Source organism: Notothenia coriiceps, unplaced genomic scaffold (genome assembly GCF_000735185.1).
Source record: "Notothenia coriiceps isolate Sejong01 unplaced genomic scaffold, NC01 NC01_scaffold00034562, whole genome shotgun sequence".
Lineage (NCBI taxonomy): Eukaryota > Metazoa > Chordata > Actinopteri > Perciformes > Nototheniidae > Notothenia > Notothenia coriiceps.
In genome coordinates, this window is record NW_011367263.1 from 338 (window position 1) to 19,346 (window position 19,009).

A 19,009-nucleotide genomic window follows, 5' to 3' on the forward strand; every position below is an offset into this window, starting at 1 on the left:
CATGCCACTTGTAAAATTGAAATAACATTTCTGTGAACTGATATTTGTTTAGTGAGCTTATTAGAGGATGTTCCCATTTTTGGGGGATGTTCCCTTTGATTGTAAAATGTCAATGAAGATGTCAGACTTAGTATATTTGTTAATAATTACATACAATACATGGAATTTTTGTGTATGTGTGTTCCAAGTGAATCTGCGGCCCCCTGGTGGCCAGTACATCAATGATGTGGCCCCCACCATCATCAAAGTTGCCCATCCCTGGGTTAGCCTATGGATTGTTTAAACATTAGTAAATGGTTGTTATGCATAAAACATGCATATTCATACCCATACTTCTAATTTTTATCTGATGTTTTGCTATGTAGGCTAATATGCATGAAAGTAGCAACAACAATGACAACAACATTGCTCACATTTTGCGAGGAAGTCAACCAGCTCTTGGTTTTGGTGTGAGTCGTACTCCTAGGGAAAAGAAAAAGCTATGTAATTGTGACTTTTTATTTTATGCAAAATAAAAATAAACATGTTAAGCTCTGAGCAAGAAGCTATCAGTAACAACGTTAGCAGGTTTATGGTTTTCAATTTGCACAGGATTCTGAACATGCACTGCACCCATGAAATTATCTAGACATTTCTTGGGGGATATGAAATGGATTTTAACCTGGTAGTTCCCTAGTACTAAGTCTGTGTTTCCTTTTACTTCAACAAGACTAAACTGCTTTTCAGAGAAGGGCTCCAAGATCAACGACCTGACTTTCAACATCGACATCTGTTGTTTCCCGCCTCAGGTTTACAAGGAACCTGGGAGTTTGACCTTGGACGAACAACTGTCCTTTACCACCAACAACGCCGCAACAACCAGCTCCTTCAGATACACTGTTTACAACACCAGGAGGATACGTGCCCTGCTGACCCAGAAGGCCACACAGCTAATTCAGAATGCAGCAGCCTGACTGGTCTTTGACCCCCCTAATTTCTCACAAACTACACCGCTCCTCCTTTCCCTTCACTGGCACAGTAGCTGCCCAAATCCTGATTAAGCAACCCAGTCTCACGGCATTTCGTGTTATAATCACAACATTTAATCTATTGATTCGTGTTCACTAACACGAGTTTCCCCTTTTTTTCGTGTCACACAGAACGATAAAAGCAATGTATTTCTATTGGTAGTATGTTTCGTGCCTGCACCACGTATTTTTGTCCGGTCGGGTCTTGGAAGACCGGAAGCTGTGGGGTTCATAAAAACATGTTCTTACTCAATATCAAGCCACGATTATTGTTTTTATTTTAAATCGTATAATGTCGGACTTTTTTTGCCGTGCGTGAGGAAAAAAAATGTGGCTCAGCCTCAGAATACTGAAATCTATAATTTTTTTATCTTTGTTTCCTTCTAATTTGTTATTCTTTTCTAAATAAGAAGTTATTTACTCACCAATAACACACAATTATCCTTGTTTTTATTTATTTGTTTAATTCTATAATCTCTGGCTTTTTTGCCTTCCGTCACCGGAAACAGAACTGATTACCCAAGATCCTCAGCTATAGTTGAAGCTCGGTGATTGTATGTTTTAGTTTGCAATGCACGTGGGTGGGATATGGTGTTTATGCAATATGAAATCCGAAAACATAAAAAAATAATAATAATAATACTTTAATCCGAGTGTGCTTGGTTTTCTCTTTGGAAGTCATCACATAACGGAATTGTAATACAAGGTTCGGCTGCATTAAATATTACACATCTGCCGTAGTTCTTTAACTATAGAGCCCTGATTAGAAGACTTCTGGACAAACTGGAAGAACTGCCACCGAAACTGAATACGTGGCGTGGACCATGAATATATCAACAACCACCTAGTGGTTAAAGCACGTTATTTAATTTTTTTGTTGAATAATTTATATTTGATGAAAAAAATATTAAGAGTACATACAAAATAGGGGGAAAGTAGATGGTCAATTATAGAAATATAGAATGTAAAAAATCAAGAAGATACTGTAAGTGATCTCTACAATACAACTTTATTAGGAGGAGGTGCAAAACAGAAACACGAATTAACCTTTATTTAAACATTAAATAATACTTTAGATTAAGGTCTTCTTTTAAATAGGAAAAAAGCTTTGGGGGTATCTACAGATAAATATTAAGCCTGACAAAGTACTTAACGTCTAATATATTGCTTTCCTGCAATGTTAACCATGTTGAAGCACTTATTTGCGCTAGTGAGTAATGCAGCAGGGTTACTGTTCAGAGCGCATAAAGTAGACCCTTCACGCGATAGCGAGGGGTAGAGCGAGGGATCGCAGATGCTGTCGTGCTCGTAGACGCGGTTAAGATGAGAGTAACACCTATGTCACTTCCAGGCAAAAATTACGGCCCTGCCCACTTTTGGGGGAAAACAACGCTGTCATTTGAATGGCGGTCAATACAAATTCTGAAGTTTTTGCCCATCCGATCAATTTTTTTTGAAAACCGTGGATTTTTGGATCTTCAAAGATCAGAAGATTAGTAATAAAATCTATAAATTCCACTCTCGTTTAATATAATTTGATTAACCCACGGACGTGAGACAATTTTTACCTACTTTTCAGTCCCTATTTCAATTCCCTAACTTTACAACTAATTTTACCGTTAAAAATTCGGTATAAAGGTATCAGTACAATATTAGCGAAGGGGTGTAACATTACGGATCAATTCTTTAGTAAGGTTATACATGATATCCCTAGTCATTTTTTTTCTTTTGTGTTCAAAAATTTTCCCTCACTTAATCAGTTTATACGTATTTATTTTTTTCTTCTACGTCTGTTTTATTCTATCCTCTCTCCTCAAATTAGTTATACTCACAATAACGACACTCTTATAAGATTACCAAATAACTTAATAAACTTATATATGTGCAAGACAAAGTATACTCACAACTCTCCGGACATTCGTATTTGAGAATTAAAACAGGAAGTTTGCACGTTGTCTACTACGTAACTAATTGAAGTAAATTTCTATTTGTAGAAGACAACATGTTGTTATTGTATTATTATCATTGTATGACTTGTATCATAACGTGTAAATGGAAACTCACCAATGACTGGACTCTACAAAAAACAATGTACTTAATCCACTGACTCCGAAATTTTATCTGAAAGTCACAGGGTGTTAAAACGTGCTTACAGGGGATAATCCTTACGTCTAACAGACCCCTGTATACGTGATTCTCATGACCTAACAGATCGGTAAGTAAAATACTTTATAGACGTAAAGATAAACCAAACTTAATCCTGGAGTGACCCTTAAAGTCTTACCATAGCTAAAATTATAATAAACAGTTAGCCGAAGTATTAGCGTTATATAAGGTCTTCAGACTTTACGTTTTTACAGGGTGTAAATCCCGTTAAGTGGATCACAAAAAGCACGGACGTGGTGCATAAAAACAGGCAATAGCCCAAACCGTATGGCCTTCCCTACACGCATGAGTATTTTTTGTAAAGAATTGAAGTTATTAGTTCGACGCTAATAACACAAATAACAATGTAAAATTATTACAAATGAAAACACGGGGTCAGGCCTCCTTTTATTTACCCCGATTATACCATAAAAAAGTTATAAAAAAGGAAGATTTAACAATAAGAAAGATTTATTGTGTGACAATAATGAGTGGTTTATTGTGGTTAATACGGAACAAAAATAAATCAACAAATCTAAGATAAATTGCCGAGAGACGTGTCATGGCAGTCCTTGACTTAAGTTTTATTTGATAGTTAGTTTTAAACGCAACGAGTCCGTTGTCGAAGCCCACTCTTCATAAAAGGGCCAGGAACTTCAAAAGTATCATTTTGGATATAGTGACATTCATATCTATCCCATTGTTACGCAGTAAGGCCCGTTTTATTGCGCCGGGTAAAACCCCCTTTTGTTACGACAGTCAACTTGCCGCCAGTTATGTTTAAGACTTCAAAAACGGTTAGGCTAGTCTTACATTCTTTTGGCTTAAGAACTAAAAGCGTAAGGTTACGGGTCTGTCCGTTGTTAACGAAGCGGTAATTTTAGCTGTAGCCCAGCTAAACTACCAATTTATAGTCATCGATAAAAAAGTATCTACTCTCTTGTATATGAGTGAAATGCCGGGGCGGGGCTGCAAAACCCCCTTTGTTGCCGACAGTAAACTTACTCGCTTCAGGTCTTGTGACTTCGGTGTCTCTTAGAGACATGCAGAAAAGAAGAAATCTCCTTGCATGTCTTTGTGCATTCGAGACCTAACAAAATTGCAAACTCACGTTATTTGCTCTGTACGTCGAAAAACCGTACTATTTTGAATAATACAAGGCGGAGTGAGTACTTTCATTAGTCTTTCAATGTCGGAGGCGGATATGACTAAAACTTAAATTGGTATATAGTTCTGCTAACAAACCTATGCTACTAGACTTACATTGGAACAAACCGGCTGACCGGTAGCANCCATAGTTTCATTGACCCTCATTTGTTTGCGGAAGACCTACACCCATTTGAGCTTAGGTGTCCCACATTAGGGCGTGTCCCACATTAGGGCAACTCACCCTACCAATAGAAATACATTGCTTTTAAAATCGTTCTGTGTGACACGAAAAAAAGGGGGAAATCGTGTTGTTGAACACGAATCAAGAGATTAAATGTTGTGACTATAACACGAAATGCTGTGAGACTGGGTTGGATCAAGACACTGTATTGGTCTACCGTGCTGTACAAGGATCAGGCCCTTCCTCCAGGAAATGTTTACACCATATTCCCAAACGCACTCCCTTTACTCTGACCTACAATCAGTTCAGTCTACAAATCCTTAGTCTACAAATCCTCAGTCCTAGACTGAAAACCCAGCTGTTTCAACTGGACCGTGGCCTTTAAAATATATTTAAAACGATATTAACAATTACAAAAAAAACTTAAAGTTTCTAAGTAGTACTTCATACTGTTTGGACTGGGCTAAAGTCGTTTTGGATAAGGCGGAATGAAATTAAATATGAAATTGAGCCCATATGGGGAAAGACCACTTATGGTCCGTGACATTCATTGGCATAAAACTAAAATCAAGACTCAATAAGAAGGACCACTGACATGACTTCAGTTACATATTCTTCTATCTTTAAAGGGGCTATAGTCAGTATGAAGTTAAAAAAACAGTATATAGACAGTGCCACCATTCCTATAAATGGTGTGCATGCATATGTAACTGTATAACCTGTATTGCACACCTAACATACATCTAAACTACTTCTGTTTGATTAGATGAAGTTTGAAACATACAGTATATGTGTGTGTGTTGTTGACTTTATTCTGTGAGGTTATGATATTGTTTCAAGATGAAGAGTTAAACCCACCGGCTGTGAATAAAGGAAGTCCTGGATGCAGCAAAAGAGAGCCATCATCCAGGACCTCGGCTCTGGCCAGCTGCATATTGTTCCTTTATTCCCGGGAGAGTTTCTAAATCCATAACTAAAACTAAGATAAAAGTGTTTTGACCCTATTGTGGGATGTTTCCCAGTGTCATGCCGCTACTCAGCAGGTGTGCACAGGGAGGGTGAGATTCAAAACACACTGCACAGCAGATAGGCAAAGAGAAACATCAACAAAGCACCGCTGCTATGCACCTCACTGACTGCACTGACAACCGACACGGAAAACATTCCCACAGCGAGAAAAAAGATGGACAGAGGGTGAAGAGAGATATAGAGAGATGTAAAGTGAAAAACAAAAAGAGAGAGGGTCAAAGAGAGATGAAGACCAAGAAAGAACACTTATTTATGTCTTATTCCTTGTCAATTTCCTTTAGCACCACTGAATTTAAGATCAGAATTTTCATTGTCATGCCAGCGACAAGGCATTTGAAATTCAAAGTTTTGAAAGAAGAGAGCAGCTGAGAAAGGGAGGAGAAAAGCAGGCAGATATACAAGAGTAGGACAATAATGGAAATACCTGTACAATCTATTGCTATCACAAACAGCAGCCGCACAACATTCAGTTTGGCACATTCTGTGTCAGAGCTGTTGACTTTGGATGTATTAGTTTGTGTTTTTCAAATGGATTGCATTGTACCAAAAATGCACTCATTAAAACTTGACCTAGTAGACGTGATGAGTCGGCCAAAAGAAACACCACATTTCAATTGCTATCAGCATAAATAACATGGCTGCTTTCAGTTGTGATTAGGAGCATAGACTTAAAGTGATATGGCCCTATTGTTAAGTTCCCACAAACTTAAGGGGAACAATAAGTAACAAATGATTAAATATAGCGATGCAGGAATGAGTCTTCAAACCCGGAAACAACTTGGCATTTTACCACTTCCTGTTTCCTTCTCTCAACGTTTTTTTGAAAATGTTTGTGGTTAGACGTCAGAAGTGAAGTCTGTGTGTAGCGCGAACTGATGAGATTTTCACATTTCATTTATCAAATGTGTCAGTAAAATCGCTCCTCCTGCACTGCTGAAACGTGTCAACAGAGCAGTGTGAGACACTGTTTGCCCTCACACACCTGAAGAGGATGGGATGGTGGAAGGAAAGAAAAACAGTCTAGAAGGAGAGGGCTGACAGAAATCAGGATTACCCCCCACCCTCCCAGCCCACCCTTCTCCCTCTCAGAATAAAATCCAGTGCCATAAAATGTAAGAGCAGGCAAACAGCTCCTCCCCAGCTTGTCGGGGCGTTTGTTTTAAAGTGGAAATGAGGCTGATGGCGCACTTGGCGGTTAGCCCTGCGGCTAACATGAAAGGAGAGGAAAAGACAGCTGCTAATTTTCTCCTTTGACCTTTGGCTCCCGCTGGTATTTCATACAAACGCTGATTTATGGAGGAGCCTAACAGCTCACTGCTACTGGAGGGATTACCGTAAGAGAAAGGGGGAGGGAAGAGAGAAAGAAGCTGACCTCTCACAGTATCTCAATTCATTCATTTCATCTTTCTGTTTCTATCGCGGTCCTTTTGACTTCATATGTCCTTCTCCTCACTGCCATATCTCTTTGTCGATTTTCCTTTGTTTCTCTGTCTGTCCGCCTTAGTGAATTTTCAACTCTTTATCTATTTCTATCTCTATCTGTAGTCTGTCTCTGCCTGCATTTCTCCTTCATCCTGCCCACCCTTCCACCCATGCATTTTCTATATATTCACTGTGAGATGTGCAGGTATGAGACTCCTTGCAGTGTCACCCTCATTATCATTACAAACCCCCTCGTCTAAAAACAGACCTAGACATCCTTATGCCCTGTGGTCAAAAATAAGAAAGATGACACCCTTTCTTGGCGGAAGATCTTTCTGAGGTGCCCAGTTTATAGTTACATGTTGTATCCTAGCACTTTAGCTGCAGGGAGATCCCATCAATGTCGGTTTTATGCAAATCCCATGTAGGAAAGGCTCCCATGTAAGGAGGCCCCGAGATGCCTCTGGGGCAGCGGAGACCCAGGAAGTGTAGATCCGGCAGCACATTCTCCCCTTCCCCTCCTCTCTCTCTTCTGTTGCCCCCCTATTGTTCCCTTACTTTGCCCAAGGCGGAGAGAAGTGCAGGGAACCATTTAAAATAGTAAATCACTGGAAATCCCAACTTCAAACATTCAGCTTGGGTATTAGCCCGCAAATCAAAGCACATTTCTTTCTGTTTTGCATTTAGTGGTGTCAATCAATGACAAAAAAATAAACACGAGACAACAAATCTGTTTGAATGAACTGCTTTAGATCCATATAAGTGTTCGTAATGAAAAACTAAACACTTTTTCTGAATTGACCAAGCAGTTCTGTTGCCTAAACATATTATATACTTTTGTTGCATTATTTTTCTTTGATGGATTTCATTTACAATGTTTAATGTCACATTTTTAGGATTTGCCATTGTTTTCCTTTAATAGGCAATTAAGTTGTATTGGAATGTTATTTTGGCGGATTTCAAACGTTTTACTTTGGCGTTAGCCTGGAAATGATAATCTTTGTGAATGTAATGCTGTTATTCTTAAACGATTTTTCCATAAAGGAGAAATTATGTACTCATCAGTTTAGAACTTTCAAAATGCTTCTGAGCACAAGGTAATGTACATTGACATACGTATACAATACATTTGTGAATTAAGCTTCAGTGTGAGGGCTTATCTGATCATCATCAACATCATCTATTGGAGCAGGGTCAGCTGAGATAATAGAAAAAGCCTTAGCACTGACAACAGAATGAATAATATGACCTTCTTTTTTAACTTTCTTTAAGAAAATTAAACTTAGATCCATAGATTAACAATAGACACAAGTAATAAATTAATAGCAAAAGCTGAGATGGTGTTTTATTTGTCCCAAACAGAGACATTCCTTTCACATCACAATGAAAAAGAAAGCTCAGTTTCTCAAGACAAAACACATCAGTAACATAGAAAATAAATGATACAAGAAAGTCAAAGAGACACAACAAGCGCAGCTCATCCCGAGCCAGACACAACAACTACCACACAACCTGGAAGCAGATTGAAACATTTGGATTGCAAGTAACCAAGGAAAATCATAGTAGCTGTTCTCTAGGAAAAACACTGTATTTAGATCAGAAGTTTTAACATGAAGGACACATACAATTTACCAAAATAAGCAAAGACTGTATCAGTGAAGTTCAATTCTCTGGGTTGTCTCTTGGTATTATGAAGAATAGAACAGCTGTGTTAAGCAGTAATGAGTTATCAAACCCGGAAAATATAGTTTCTCCTTCTGATAAGCATAAAACAATTTGCAAATTTCTGTATTATTAGTATATTATATACTATCATATGTATGTACAGTATGTCTATGCTCCTGTAGTATTTTTTATTTTCTAAAGAAAAAGTTTATAATCCAGAATATTTTATATTGTTTATATTGTTTATAGTATTATTCATTTTCATATCATTTGTAATAGTTAATTCTGTATTGAACTTTTTAAGTATTTGTACTCTAATGTTGAACACACTGCTCCTGTAACAAAATAATTTCCAAAATTGGGATCAGTAAAGTATATCTATCTATCTATCTATCTATCTATCTATCTATCTATGTTACCACTTCCGGTTTCCTTGTCTATAATTCAATGTTTTTTTCTTCTTCATGTTTTTGGTTAAATGCCTGAAATATAAGGTCTGTGGTTATCACACGCTGAAGGGATGTTAACATGTTGTTCTACAAACGTCAGTAAATACCCCACTGGTGAATGTCTGAATCCTCTTTGTGTCAATGAAACGGCCAGTGACCAAATAAACGACTAAATGTCATAACGCCCACACAAGTCCATCTTTTAGCTTAGCAGTGGTGATGAGCAGTCATGCTGTGAAGAAGTTTTTTTTTAGCATTACATTAGCTTTTTATTTCTGTAGAATGTACATATTTTCTGCAATCTACCCAAATCCAAGCGGAATATCCCAGTGTGTTTTGATGAGGGAGAAATTGGGATGCTAACTCCCCCATGCATTTTGATGTGTCAATGTGCTCCTTTTCTTTAGCACACAATTGGCTGTTTACCTGCAACCAAAGTCTGCTCCAATGTGATTGGTCAAGGTCACTTAGACTAAAAATGCAAATAAGAGCACTTGCGATACAAGAATCTTGTCCCTCTCCCTGCAGATTGAATGGAAAAATATCATACAATTCATAGTGAATTGTTAGTTTTAAACTTTTAACCCCATAATCAATAATATAAATACGATTTAAACCAATAAATTGAACACATAATGATATATATCGTTATAATAACGGACTGCATAATGAACCACCCCCTTTCTACCCCTTTTGTTTTCACCCTCTGGGTTTTATTCAGAGTTCAAGGAGGTCATTAGAGTGATTACAGTGGGAGAGAGGGCATCTATTAAGAAAACCCAAGTGTGTGTGTGTGTGCGTGTGTGTGTGTGTGTGTGTGTGTGTGTGTGTGTGTGTGTGTGTGTGTGTGTGTGTGTGTGTGTGTGTGTGTGTGTGTGTGTGTGTGTGTGTGTGTGTGTGTGTGTGTGTGTGTGTGTGTGGCTGTCTGTGATCACCATCTGAATGCGTGCATGCATGTGTGTGCCTAACTGTGATCACAACGTGTGTGTGTGTATCAATCACTGCAGTGTGGGTGACGACGAGGAGCTGTTTGTCTTTCTCATAAAAGAGAAAGGGATCAAAAGGGCTGCTCTACCAGCTGGACCTTCAATCACTCCGGGACAACGTGACTTTAGAGCCCTGGGCAGCTGGAGCTCAGGGCCTGTGTGTGTGTGTGTTGTTTTATAGTCATAGTTCTGGACATTTGATCATTTTAATTATAATTCCAAATTGCTGAGATCTGGGGACAACGCTACATCACTTCAAAGAGGACATTTCCTTACTGACAGGTCTGTAAGAAACCTGAAAGCTGTGATGGATAGTTACAAATGGCTGCTTTGATCATCATTTGAATGTTTTTCTCTTTTTTGTCTTATTAAAAAATGACTTTAAAATGTTCTTATCTCCTTAAAGTCTAAAGAGTAATCTTCCTGCCATGTTATTATGATGCTTGATCTCAGAAACCTATTTGAGAAGAAAAAACAGAATCACCCTTTCTTTCTGAAGATAGTGTCTATAGCAGGACAACAACAATAGGGAATTATTCCTGACAGCATCAAATGTAATCTCAGCACCAAGGGTTCAATTCCTGTTAAGGACCTTTAATACGTGCCAACGATCTATACTGTATGGCCTCATGTAAAGCCAAAAAACAGCGTGAATACTACACATTTATACATGTACCATTAACAAGGTTTTCATTAGAATACATGATCAGATTAATTGTATAAGAGCTTGACTGACAGTGGCAGCCAATAATACTCCAACATATTAATAACAAACTCAACCCGGTTTTAAAAAGATAAACATGCACTTACCCATTGCTGAATGCTAGCTCTATTCTGTTTCCTCCAAACTATTAGCCCCCACCTGCAAGAAACAAACATACAAGTGGTTATTTTAAAAATTACAAATCCTCTCCTGCTTTATAACTTTTTACCAAGCTGTGTCATTTATAGGTACACAGCAGCCTTTTTCTTATTAACATATTAACTGCATTTTGAAGTATTGTAGTAGTAAAGCTGTATGAAAACAAAAATAAAGTCAATAAAAGAACCTAAATTATGCGTAAAAGTTCTTATGCTTACTTCGGGTGTTTTATGCATTTGTGTAAAACTGGTCGATGTGTTGAATATGTAATGGAACCGCTTTTACCAAATATTTCAAGGGGCCCTATTATATTTCGGAGGGGCTTTCCTTTCCTGTAATATCGTTTTTTGTGCATGTAAATGGTCTGCAACGACTACGATCCCTGTGTTCCCTCCAGAGGGAGTTTCTTACTTACTTCCCTAACATAATGACATTGCTAGGGAAGACTCAGATTTATATTGGCTATCCCTCCAACACATTGTACGCAATGGGCTAAGGGGCGCGACACTTCAGACACACCTCTAAGTAGTTGACCAATCACAACAGAGCCGGCCAGCCAACCAATCAGAGCAGACTGGGCTCTGGTTTCAGACTGAGGGTGAAAAGAGGTGCTTTTGCACAGGCAGTATGAGAAAAAAAAGAGCTTTTTGAACATTAAAGCATGTAAACATGTCGCAGCAGAGACACATAATACAAATAACCTGAAAATGAGCAGTATATGTCCTCTTGAACTAAAATAATTGATAAGCTGTTTGCCATGCATTAGAATCATGACAGTGGACACTAACTGGTGCTACTACTACTAGCTGACATGATAGAACAATTAAAACGTACCAAAGCTACCAGAGCTCTCCCCATTCTTGTCTCAGATGGGTAGCCAAGGAGACTTGTTTATTTAAACCTCTACTTTTTCTATTTTATCTACTGTAATATTAAGGCCACAAGTTCTTAGTTGCCTATACTGCTGACTTTTTTTTGTGTGTTACTTCCCATTATAAAGCGTCCTTGGGTTTTGTGAAAGGCACTATAGAAATTGAAATTATTATTATTATTATTAATTCTGACGAAAATACGCTTAGACAAGTTCGCGCCAAGCCAGTTAATGAAATATTACCTTTATGCAAATTCTAAAAAGCTGGCTTACAATTGGCTTGATAATTGAATAACACACGACTACTGAAGCGGTTTCTCTTGCTGGCTGTAACCGGAAAGATAATCTGTGATATGGCACACACTTGAGCGTTTAAAATAAATACTAGCTGCATGTTGTCAAATGAACAGGAATGCACAAGCTACTACAACCAGCAGCTACATACATGAGGTGAGCGCTCAACGTTCCTGCCAAGACATTCCACGGACATAACTGATCATAGTTCCTCTCAAAGCCCCCTTCAAGCTCAGAGGTTCCAAAATGTCACCCTTCTTGATTTTCTGGCTGATATAAATCACCTCCCTGCTTCACAAAAAAGGGAGGATTTCACCTGGCCGTGTGTAAGCACATACATGTGCTCTGCAGTGTATGAATGTGTGTTTATGTGTGTGCAGAAAGATCAAAGGCATAGGAGAGGACTGGAGCGTTTTAAGATCTTGACACGCCTGTTGTACCTGTCATGTAAACTGTTTTTGTCTGGGAGCCCTTTCCGGCCCGTCCTTTGTTTTAGGGACAACAACTTATCCCAATAATACACATTATTACAAATCCAGAGTTGGTTTCATAGCAGTGCATTTGGGCTGATTTATCAAATTGTGTTGGTTTCTCCCAAAGCAACAGATAATGTTCGATCCCATTAATATCAATATAAAAAAACTCAATATCAGGCAAACTGTAGAAACTGATGATAAACTTGATTATATATTTAATTTCTGATGGCTTAACAGCGCAAGCATTATTAGCCGATGCTCAGTCCAGTAGTGCCATGCTTTGGATGACGTAATAGGTTAGTGGTACTATCAATCAATCAATCAACGTTTATTTATATAGCCCAATATCACAAATGTTACATTTGTCTCAGTCGACTTCACAGTTTGTACAGAATATCAGTATGACAATACGACACCCTCTGTCCTTAGACCCTCACATCGTACAAGGAAAAACTTCCAGAGAAAACCCACAGTTTAAAGGGAAAAATGGGAGAAACCTCAGGGAGAGCAACAGAGGAGGGATCCCTCTCCCAGGACGGACAGACGTGCAATAGATGCCGTGTGTAAATTGAAGAGATAATGCATTCACAACATATAGACCAAATGTTTGGAAATGCATGTGTCTATAATAATAAGATGAATCCACGAGGATGTCAACAATCCTGTGGGAGCCATCAGGTAAGTAGTATGATGAGAGTCAGGCAGGACCGCAGGGACAGGTTCAGCCACGACTCCAAGTCCAGGACTCAGATCCAGAACTCAGGATAGAGGATTCAGGACTCAGGATCCAGGACTCAGGATCCAGGACTCAGGATGCAGGATCCAGGACACATGATTCAGGATCCATGACACAGGACCGCAGCAACAGGATCAGCCACGACTCAGGATCCAAAGATAGACAACAAAAAGACATTTGGGGGAAGATGGGTTATTCGGAACATGAGAGTACACAGGTACAGACAGACAGAAGGAAGAAGTAAGGTGTCCCCCGACAGTCTTAAGCCTATATCAGCAAAACTAACGTGTCTACGTACATGCACTCCCTTAGGATAGGTTGAGGGAAAGGGGTAGCAAGTAAGAAGTAAGGAACAGAGGTTGAGAGGCACACGTGTCTACGTACATGCACTCCCTTAGGATTGTATCCAATATGCTTACTGACATCAAAATAGAAAGCACCGCAGCAGAGCGAGGTTAAGTCCCCTTTACATGGATGTCAGATGACTTTGATTTAATCTGAAATACACAATGTTCTTTATTAGATAGTTAGACAAAGGTCTGAAACGTTAGATGCCATATAGGCTTTATAACCATCACAACTGAAAGTAAGGGGACACAATGCATGTGGCTCAGTCTCATCTGTTTTCAAACGTCTATGGAGGTATCTATTTCAACAGATACACTAATAGTAATTACTAAAAGTAAAGTATGCTCAAGGAGAGGAGCTCAAGGTACAACAAATCCATGAGACATCTGTGACAGTTTATCTGAGCCTGAGACAAACTGGAGGTAATAAAACCTGTTGATGATCCAAGGAGTGGGTGTATCTTTGTCTGTATGTGTCATGACATCACCCAGACTGTTCCCTGTCTTTTTCAAGGAATCAGTGGGTAAACAGGTTTTGAGGCAAGGTTTCAAAACCACAGATGAAAGGAGGAGGTGTGTTGCAAATGAAGTGAATTACAGGAAAGGAAAGAGACAACCAGTGTGGCGACTGCACTACTGCCAAGAAGCTTTCTTATAAACTCCTTCAAAAGGTGGAAGAGAGGTTGATGCAACATCTAAATATGCTCCACTGGGTGTTTATATAAGCGGCACTGTTGAAGTTTGAAGGAGGATTATAATATGCACTCTATGGAGTTAGAACATTTTGAAGTGAATACTCAGACAAACATTTCTAAGCCTGTTGTGTAATTTAAAAAATGCATGGTCACCAAACTTAGAATAAAAAGAAGTTGGTGAAAGATGTTTGACCCCGCAGCAGTGATAGCCATGGAAGCAGCTTGGGAACGGTTTCAGACACATTCTTCAGGCAGCCTCAAAAAAGGTTGTTTTTTTTAGTCCCTTTGGAATCTGAATGATATTTCAGTCAAAAGGCGAGAGCAAAAGCCTGTGGTTGTGTGGGTGAAATTCGGATACCATCCAATGTTCAAAGCCTTGAAATACACATGCCACACAATGTTAAAGCATTTCTTTTCACAATTTACAAAGCATAAACATGATGGTTTACAGAGGCCCAGGGTGATTATTTGCACAAAGGTCTAGTTTCAGCTATTTCAGGTTTTCTTGAGGCTGCCCTACGATGCCGCCCCACAAAGTGATTCTTGAAAGTGTTAAACCGCAGGCCCCCCAGCCTCGGTGAACACCAAACACCGACTGTTTAGACTTCAGATATCCAACACAGATTGTCCAGACAGCACAAGCTACAAAGAGCAACTCAAGCCTGAATGAAAAGGAAATAAACTATTTGGGCTTTGTGTTGTTCTTTATACCACAAATGCCTTCATCCAGTCCTCTAATATGACAGCATTTCACACATTTCACGTTTTTATGAATGAGAAAGGTCTGCTTAAAATCCTGTATATCAATTACACATCGTGCGATATTTTGAATTCTTGGAAACTTTTCTTGCATGCCTACACGCTCAACGAAGGGTTCAAAAGCAGGGGAACTTCTTGATGGATTGAAGAGGACATATTATGTTAATTTACAGGGTCATATTTGTATTTTGTGCCTCTGAATGTTCAAATAGCTCTTTATTTTTCTCATCCTGCCTGTGCCGCAGCACCTCTTTTCACCCTCTGTCTGAAACCAGAGCCCAGTCTGCTCTGATTGGTTAGCTGGCCGGCTCTGTTGTGAATGGTCAACCACTTAGCACCTTATCATATCACGTACAATTGGTCAGAGCGCTAGCCAATAGAATTGTGAATGTTACGTAGTGATGTCACTATGTTACAGATGTTAACAAAGTAGTCTAATGGAGGTATTTCAGGTAGAGGCATGGGGACCGCCTTTAACAACAGCAAAACATCCGTTTTCAAACTTAGTAGTATAATCCAGGTCTCATTTATCCACTTCTATGCTCACTAATTCCCAAACACAAGCATTTACATTCAAACTGTACTATGTAAAACACTTGCGCATGTACGCACGTGTGTCTGCGTCGCGCACTGTTCAACATTGTTGCACAGCGCTGTGTTCAAAGTTCAAATTAGTTCAATTTTTACCTAGTTACTGTTGACCTTTTAATGTGCAACCAATCAGATAACAGCTGACTGAAGCATCTCAAGCTGGCAGAGGAGGAAACCATAGAAACTAACTGGCTGTGTTTACCACAGGGCTTTGCGCCCAACCTCGTGGTTAGCAAAGACAACATCATGTATCAGTATCATGTGAATGCAGCTTAAGAATTCATTGTAACACAGGATAGGTTATTTATCTATAAAAGCTCTTTTGGGGATGAATTATTCTTAAAAATATACAAAGGAAAGCCCCACTTATTGCCAGCAATACATTGTTCCTCATAAAAGAGATGACGTATAAACCGCATACTGTGTACAAGTTCAAATCTGACAAGTTGTACCTTAAATCTCACCTTTGCTCTTGGTCATGTATTCATGAAGAACATGAACTTACTGTCAGCAGCTCTGAATGCACCAATTTCTCATTTTTCAAAAGTTGTGAAAACCTAAGCAGAGCAGCATCTCCACAAGGGCCCCACTGATGTAACTTGAAAGACTGCGACGTCTCAGTTTGCATTTGATTCCGTGTCTTTTTAGAAGCCACGCGAGAAAGCCAGTTATGGGAAAACTGCAAAAGGGAGAGACAGGACGAGCTCCTGGGCCTTCAGAAGTCTTGTCAAAAAGCCTTTCCTTTCTATGCTTTGTCCCACTGATATTCATCTTGCCAGTTGAAAAGTGAAGACGGCAAAAACTTTGGGCTTGAAAAGAACTTTTCAACATCTGAGAGACACATCGCAACAGGACTGAGCATTTGAAAAAAAAAAAAAACCCTGAAACAGCAGCTATGGAAGGGACTTCCAGGAGAATCAGAAACCGTGTTTGGAGAACAGAGCGATGATGCATATGGCATTGCCCTCTGCTGAGGGGAGGAACCCGGCACATACAGAGTGTTGATTCTGGCAAGAGAGGCAATGTGACATATCCCAGTAAACATATACAGTACATAAGCTATATACTCTCAGTCAGAGAGTGTGAGACGGACATAGACAATATAATAGAAAGAGAGAATGTGTGTGTGTTTATCTATTAGCTACAACCATCACCAACACCTTGTTAGACAGAATTCTTCTCAGAACTGTCCTCCTGCAGGGGGCTGTTAAAAGAAAAGTTTAATAAAGTTTGATCACTATTTATTTCATCTCAAAGATCAGTGTGGGGCTTTCAAAATGTGCCGAGCAAAAACTTTCACTTCTCATCTTTTTACCTCAACTCCCTTCGTCTCTCAAAAGAAAGCTGACTTCATCACCGCACTTCGAGAGTTTGACGAAAATGAACGCTAAGCTCTCGAATCCTTTCTTTCTTTCGCTCAATGGCAAAATGAATAAATGATATTTCTCCCTTTAATCGAGGCACTCAGCAATAACAAAGATACTTTGAGACACTTTGAGGACACCTAACGATCAGAAGCATCAGGAGGTACTCTTCGTTTCCGTTGACGGACAGGCAGATCAAAAAGCCAGCCCCTTAAACGCTTCTACCCATTTTGGAATAATCTCACTTTCTCCCTCTTTCAAGCACAAAGTGGGAAAAGAGAATAATCGTTTCATCTTCGCTCTCTTCTCCCATTTCAAAGTTATTGTGCCCGTGATAAAGCGCTGTGTATTGACGACTTCGAAGGTGCCTTGTCTCTTGAAAGAAGTGACATTTTAGCTATATATAGTGTTAGAGTGTGCTTCAATTTAACTTTGTCTAGCGCAGAGCGTGTCTAGCGTTGATGTGGCTGACAGCTGCTGGTTGAAAGACGCGGGGAAAGTACTGAAGATTCAAAGGAAGTTTTGCCATGACGACAGGGGCTTGATGTATGCTAATCAATCGTTGGGGTAAAAAATATGCTTGCTGGTGAAGAGAAAAAAAAAAAGGGAAAAAGAGTGAGTGACAGAAAGTTGTCAGGCAGCACTCACAGAAGTCACAAAGTTAGTGTCGCCACACAAGAGCCCAAATCGCATGTAGTATATGCTACAAAAGGTTTGACTTGAAACGCATTGCATTTGGTAAAAAGGAAAATAAATTGGGACAATTCTCCATATGGTGTGGCAGCAAGCAAGATTCTTCTTTTTCTTTAGAGAGGGGAGGGGGGCGAGCGTTGTCTCTTTGACACCTACGGTGAATTCCTGAGAAATACTCTGTCTAGGTCTGTCTGAGCCTCTTCCATCCTTCAAAGGACACGAGCTATAGGATATAGAATTTACATCATAAAAGCTCCTGAACTGTCTCAGCAAGTAAAGGTGTAACAGATGATCAAACAGACACATCAGATCAGATGTATCAAACATCCATTTCTAACATAACAGATTGTGAAAGATGCAGTGGCGGTTCTAGACCAATTTGACTGGGGGGGCCAGGCTGGGGCCAGTTAATTTCTGAGGGGGGCCCAATAAATGCAGGACGAAAAAGACAGTATGAAGTAATTGCGCTTAAGAAAACAAAGCAATACAGTTATTGGTATTTGTTTCATTACACATATTTATTTCAGATACTTATAGTCACAGTTTTTACGCTCTAATGCAGGGGTCTCCAACCTTTTTTAGGATGAGAGCTACTTTCAAAATATAAAACAAGTCGTGAGCTACTTTTACTCCTCTTTTGTTGTTTTTTGCAGTGTATATATTTAGCACATTTTAACATTATTATATGCTGACCTTCAACCTTTGTGTTCTGTTTGGGTCTGTGGGACCCGTTTTCAGTGTCAAGAAAATGTTTGCAATTTAATTATTTTAACGAATGAAAACAACAGCAAACGTCACATATTTAATCGTGTAAAATTTGTAATGGAATATACGACTGGAGTTTGGAACACAAGCAACCACCCTGGACACCGTTACCGTCTTTTTACACAACTGTAATATTAATATTATTATAGGTACGAATTTTAATCCTCTCTCTCCATCCTGGTAGTTGTGAGGGTATGATCCCCCCTTGGTAGGCCCGTACGTGGGGGCCCTTCTAATAAAATAAAATTTCTACACAATATATCACTTCACGAACATGTTAGATCTACGATAGAGATAATCTCTTTTATAATTATCTCTTATTTAAAAGTACTTCCTTTCATTATTGTCGGAGCAGTTGGGAACACTAGACTCACACTCTCGAACATTAGGTATTTAAGTAAAAAAAGAGTTTTCACGTGGTCTAGAACTAGTAAAGTGAAGTTGTTGTTGTAATTTTTTTTCTTTGGAGAAGGGCCCACGTCGGGGGGCCTGGGGGGGATCTCCTCCACTCCAGGTGGTGGCG

General features: G+C 39.2%; 1 long non-coding RNA gene across 1 annotated transcript in view; it reads right to left on the bottom strand.

Annotated features, from left to right (window-relative positions):
- Positions 1–10,843: 10,843 nt before the first annotated feature.
- LOC104962352 (uncharacterized) overlaps positions 10,844–19,009 on the bottom strand; it is a 41,118-nt gene continuing 32,952 nt past the window's right edge. Inside the window, exon 3 of the long non-coding RNA XR_800195.1 lies at positions 10,844–10,895. This is a non-coding gene — a long non-coding RNA (uncharacterized lncRNA). The remainder of the gene's footprint in view (positions 10,896–19,009) is intronic.